Source organism: Pongo abelii, chromosome 3 (assembly GCF_028885655.2).
Source record: "Pongo abelii isolate AG06213 chromosome 3, NHGRI_mPonAbe1-v2.0_pri, whole genome shotgun sequence".
Taxonomy (NCBI): domain Eukaryota; kingdom Metazoa; phylum Chordata; class Mammalia; order Primates; family Hominidae; genus Pongo; species Pongo abelii.
In genome coordinates this window covers 66,882,803-66,889,231 of record NC_071988.2, presented here as the reverse complement: position 1 = coordinate 66,889,231, position 6,429 = coordinate 66,882,803, and positions in this window count along the sequence as shown.

Sequence of the window (6,429 nt, the reverse complement as noted above, 5' to 3'; positions counted from 1 at the left end):
GTGCTGGGAAAACTGGCTAGCCATATGTAGAAAGCTGAAACTGGATCCCTTCCTTACACCTTATACAAAAATTAATTCAAGATGGATTAAAGACTTAAATGTTAGGCTTTTGGTGTTTTAGACATGAAGTCCTTGCCCATGCCTATGTCATGGATGGTATTGCTTAGGTTTTCTTCTAGGGTTTTTATGGTTTAAGTTTAACATTTATGTAGCTTTCTACATATGGCTAGCCAGTTTTCCCAGCACCATTTATTAAATAGGGAATCCTTTCCCCATTGCTTGTTTTTTTCAGGATTGTCAAAGATCAGATGGTTGTAGATGTGTGGTATTATTTCTGAGGGATCTGTTCTGTTCCATTGGTCTATATATCTGTTTTTGTACGAGTACCATGCTGTTTTGGTTACTGTAGCCTTGTAGTATAGTGTGAAGTCAGGTAGCATGATGCCTCCAGCTGTGTTCTTTTGGCTTAGTATTTTCTTGGCAATGGAGGCTCTTTTTTGGTTCCATATGAACTTTACAGTAGTTTTTTCCAATTCTGTGAAGAAAGTCATTAGTAGCTTGATGGGGATGGCATTGAATCTATAAATTACCTTGGGCAGTATGGCCATTTTTACAATATTGATTCTTCCTATCCATCAGCATGGAATGTTCTTCCATTTGATTGTGTCCTCTTTTATTTCATTGAGCAGTGGTTTGTAGTTCTCCTTGAAGAGGTCCTTCACGTCCCTTGTAAGTTGGATTCCTAGGTATTTTATTCTCTTTGAAACAATTGTGAATGGGAGTTCTCTTATGATTTGGCTCTCTGTTTGTCTGTTATTGGTGTATAAGAATGCTTGTGATTTCTGCACATTGATATTGTATCCTGAGACTTTGCTGAAATTGCTTATCAGCTTAAGGAGATTTTGGGCTGAGATGATGGGATTTTCTAAATATATAATCATGTCATCTACAAACAGGGACAATTTGACTTCCTCTTTTCCTAGTTGAATACCGTTTATTTCCTTCTCCTGTCTGATTGCCCTGGCCAGAACTTCCAACACTATATTGAATAGGAGTGGCGAGGGAGGGCATCCCTGTTTTGTGCCAGTTTTCAAAGGGAATGCTTTCCAGTTTTTGCCCATTCAGTATGATATTGGCTGTGGGTTTTTCATGGATAGCTCTTATTATTCTGAGATATGTCCCATCAATACCTAATTTATTGAGAGTTTTTAGCATGAAGAGTTGTTGAATTTTGTCAAAGGCCTTTTCTGCATCTATTGAGATAATCATGTGGTTTTTGTCTTTGGTTCTATTTATATGCTGGATTACGTTTATTGATTTTCCTATGATGAACCAGCCTTGCATCCCAGGGATGAAGCCCACTTGATCATGGTGGATAAGCTTTTAGATGTGCTTCTGGGATCAGTTTGCCAGTATTTTATTGAGGATTTTTGCATCAATGTTCATCAGGGATATTGGTCTAAAATTCTCTTTTTTGTTGTGTCTCTGCCAGCCTTTGGTATCAGGATGATGCTGGCCTCACAAAATGAGTTAGGGAGGATTCCCTCTTTTTCTGTTGATTGGAATAGTTTCAGAAGGAATGGTACTAGCTCCTCCTTGTACCTCTGGTAGAATTCAGCTGTGAATCCATCTGGTCCTGGAGTTTTTATTGGTTGGTAGGCTATTAATTATTTCCTCAATTTTAGAGCCTGTTATTGGTCTATTCAGGGATTCAACTTCTTCATGGTTTAGTCTTGGGAGGGTGTATGTGTCCAGGAATTTATCCATTTCTTCTAGATTTTCTAGTTTATTTGCGTAGAGGTGTTTGTAGTGTTCTCTTATGGTAGTTTGTATTTCTGTGGGATTGTTGTTGATATCCCCTTTATCATTTTTTATTGCATCTATTTGACTCTTCTCTCTTTTCTTCTTTATTAGTCTTGCTAGCAGTCTATCAATTTTGTTGATCTTTTCAAAAAACCAGCTCCTGGATTCATTGATTTGTTGAAAGGTTTTTTGTGTCTCTATTTCCTTCTGTTCTGCTCTGATTTTAGTTATTTCTTGCCTTCTTCTAGCTTTTGAATGTGTTTGCTCTTGCTTCTCTAGTTCCTTTAATTGTGATGTTAGGGCGTCAATTTTAGATCTTTCCTGCTTTCTCTTCTGGGCATTTAGCATTATAAATTTCCCTCTGCACCCTGGTTTAAATGTTTCCCAGAGATTCTGGTATGTTGTGTCTTTGTTCTCATTGGTTTCAAAGAACATCTTATTTCTGCCTTCATTTCGTTATGTACCCAGTAGTCATTCAGGAGTAGGTTGTTCAGTTTCCAAGTAGTTGAGTGGTTTTGAGTGAGTTTCTTAATCCTGAGTTCTAGTTTGATGGCACTGTGATCTGAGAGACAGTTTGTTATAATTTCTATTCTTTTGCATTTGCTGAGGAGTGCTTTACTTCCAACTATGTTGTCAATTTTGGAATAAGTGTGATGTGGTGCTGAGAATAATGTATATTCTATTGATTTGGGGTGGAGAGTTCTGTAGATGTCTATTAGGTCGGCTTGGTGAGAACTGAGTTCAATTCCTGGATATCCTTGTTAACTTTCTGTCTTGTTGATCTGTCTTGTGTTGACAGTGGAGTGTTAAAGTCTCCCATTACTATTGTGTGGGAGTCTAAGTCTCTTTCTAGGTCTCTAAGGACTTGCTTTATAAATCTGCATGCCCTTGTATTGGGTGCATATATATTTAGGATAGTTAGCCCTTCTTGTTGAATTGATCCCTTTACCATTATGTAATGGCTTTCTTTGTCTCTTTTGATCTTTGTTGGTTTAAAGTCTGTTTTTCAGAGACTAGGATTGCAACCCCTGCCTTTTTTTGTTTTCCATTTGCTTGGTAGATCTTCCTGCATCCCTTTATTTTGAGCCTATGTGTGACTCTGCATGTGAGATGTGTCTCCTGAATACAGCACACTGATGGGTCTTGACTCTTTTTCCAATTTGCCAGTCTGTGTCTTTTAATTGGAGCATTTATCCCATTTACATTTAAGGTTAATATTGTTATGTGTGAATTTGATCCTTTCATTATGATGTTAGCTGGTTATTTTGTTCGTTAGTTGATGCAGTTTCTTCCTAGCCTTGATGGTCTTTACATTTCAGCATGTTTATGCAGTGGCTGGTACTGGTTTTTCCTTTCCGTGTTTAGTGCTTCCTTCAGGAGCTCTTTTAGGGCAGGCCTGCTGGTGACAGAATCTCTCAGTTTTTGCTTATCTGTAAAGGTTTTTATTTCTCCTTCACTTATGAATCTTAGTTTGGCTGTATATGAAATTCTGGGTTGAAAATTCTTTTCTTTAAGAATATTGAATATTGGCCCCCACTCTCTTCTGGCTTGTAGAGTTTCTGCCGAGATATCTGCTGTTAGTCTCATGGGGTTCCCTTTGTAGGTAACCCAACCTTTCTCTGTGGCTGCCCTTAACGTTTTTTCCTTCATTTCAACTTTGATGAATCTGAAAATTATGTGTCTTAGAGTTGCTCTTCTCGAGGAGTATCTTTGTGGTGTTGTCTGTATTTCCTGAATTTGAGTGTTGGCCTGCCTTGCTAGGTTGAGGAAATCCTCCTTGATAATGTCCTGGAGAGTGTTTTCCAGCTTGTTTCCATTCTCCCCATCACTTTCAGGTACACCAATCAAATGTAGATTTGGTCTTTTCACATAGTCCCATATTTCTTGGAGGTTTTGTTCATTTCTTTTTACTCTTTTTTCTCTAAACTTCTCTGCTTGCTTCATTTCATTCATTTGATCTTCCATCACTGATACCCTTTCTTCCAGTTGATCAAATCAGTTACTGAATCTTGTGCTTTCATCATGTGGTTCTCGTGCCATGATTTTCAGCTCCATCAGGTCATATAAGGACTTCTCTACACTGGTTTTTCTAGATAGCCATTGGTCTCATCTTTTTTCAAGGTTTTTATCTTCCTTGTGATGGGTTCAGACTTCCTCCTTTAGCTCAGAGAAGTTTGATCATCTGTAGCATTCTTCTCTCAACTCATCAAAGTCATTCTGTGTTTAGCTTTGTTCCATTGCTGGCAAGGAGCTGCATTCCTTTGGAGGGGGAGAGGTGCTCTGATTTTTCGAATTTTCAGCTTTTCTGCTCTGTTTTTTCTCCATCTTTGTGGTTTTATCTACCTTTGGTCTTTGATGATGGTGACATACAGATCGGGTTTTGGTGTGGATATCCTTTTTGTTTCTTAGTTTTCCTTCTAACAGTCAAGTCCCTCAGCTGCAGGTCTGTTGGAGTTTGCTGGAGGTCAACTCCAGACCCTGTTTGCCTGGGTATCAGCAGCAGAGTCTGCAGAACAGCGAATATTGCTGAACAGCAATTGTTGCTGCCTGATTATTCCTCTGGAAGCTTCATCTCAGAGGGGTACCCAGCCATGTGAGGTGTCAGTCTGCCCCTACTGTGGGGTGCCTCCCAGTTAGGCTACTCTGGCATCAGGGACCCACTTGAGGAGGCAGTCTATCCATTCTCAGGTCTCAAACTCCGTGCTGGGAGAACCACTACTCTCTTCAAAGCTGTCAGACAGGGACATTTAAATCTTCAGAGGTCTCTGCTGCCTTTTGTTGGGCTATGCCCTGCCCCCAGAAGTGCAGTCTACAGAGGCAGGCAGGCCTCTTTGAGCTGAGGTGGGCTCCACCCAATTCAAGCTTCCTGGCCACTTTGTTTACCTACTCAAGCCTCGAAAATGGCGGGCACCCCTCCCCCACTCCTCGCTGCCGCCTTGCAGTTAGATCTTAGACTGCCGTGCTAGCAATGAGCGAGGCTCTGTAGGTGTGGGACACTCCAAGCCAGGCTCAGAATATAATCTCCTGGTGTGCCATTTGCTAAGACCTTTGGAAAAGCACAGTGTTAGGGTGGGAGTGACCTGATTTTCCAGGTGCTGTCTGTCATGGCTTCCCTTTGCTAGGGAAGGGAATTCCCTGACCCCTTGCACTTGCTGGGTGAGGTGATGCCTCACCCTGCTTCAGCTCTTGCTTGGTGGGCTGCACCCACTCTCCTGTACCCACTGTCTGACATGCCCCAGTGAGATGAACCCGGTACCTCAGTTGGAAATGCAGAAATCACCCATCTTCTGCATCGCTCATGCTGGGAGCTGTAGACTGGAGCTCTTCCTATTCAGCCATCTTGGAACCACCCCTGTGTTCTCTTTTGGTTTCCATTTGCATGGAATATCTTTTTCTTCTATCTCTTCAGTCTATGTGTGTGTGGGGCGGCGTTTTGTTTTGTTTTGTTTTTTTAGAGACAAGGTTTCACTGTATTTCCCAGGCTGATCTCAAACTCCTGAGCTCAAGTGACCCTCCCACCTCAGCCTCCCAAAGTGCTGGGATTACAGGTATGAGACACTGTGACCAGCAATAAAAGTTTAATTGTTAAGGGAAAAAAAAAGAATTCCTGGATCAAGAACACTGCTCTTCCCTTGGAAAAGAATAAGGAGCCCTCTCAGGCTTGAGATGATGGCATGAAGAAATAATATTTTTGAATATTTTTCTTGAAGAAAAAAAAAATGAACTTCTGTCTGATCTACCTAATAAAACCCAAAGAATCAGAGTATCATTCATGTTTGCTTTTTCAAGTCCTCATATTTACTCAATTAATTTTAAAGGTCAATAAAATCATGACTATACACAGGAAACAGATAAAAATAAAGTTAACATGAGCCAAGGCACATCAAGTTAAGTCAGGTGAAAATAAGGGAATATTTAAAGAAAAATGTTTAGTTTTGTAAAATATGTTCCTTTTGACAAGTATTCATAGTTCATATATGAATGAGTCTAAATCATTGATCACACCAGCAATAAAAGAGGTTCAAATTTCTGGTTGTCATATATTCATATGAATCAAAGTTCATATATTTTAAATGGTCTTCCCCGCCCCCCCCCCCCCCCACCAAGGGGAGCTAGGTGGGTGAGATAAAATGAATTTTATAAGAAAGGGATTTGAAGGTCTCTTGAGACATACTAGAATGCATATGACTGCTAGTATAATAGAGTCCCATCTTCAGTTATAACAAAGCAAAAAGAGATTGGAGTGGGTGCAAAGAGCAGAGCGGGAAAGGGGCTGCAAGACCACAAGTTAACATTTGTTTCTTGGCTTCATTTTTGCTAAGTGTCTAAGCCAACTTTTCTCTACTAGTTGGCAGTCGTTTCCATTCATTTGTGCCTTTACCAGTTGGGGACTGCCTCCTGCTGGCAAGATGTCTTCCAACATTCAGTGTATCAAAAGAAGTCCTGTGGAGTGACCCAGGTTTTTGGTTTGTTGTTGTTGTTATTGTTTCCTAAGTAAAAACAATTGAACTGAGCCTGGTAGGAGTTGCATAAACATGCTGGAAATGTGGGTGCAAACTAACTTATTTAATGTGGTTTCATTCTTAAAGATAATAGACAGTGTACATTTTTCAACTCTTTTTCTCC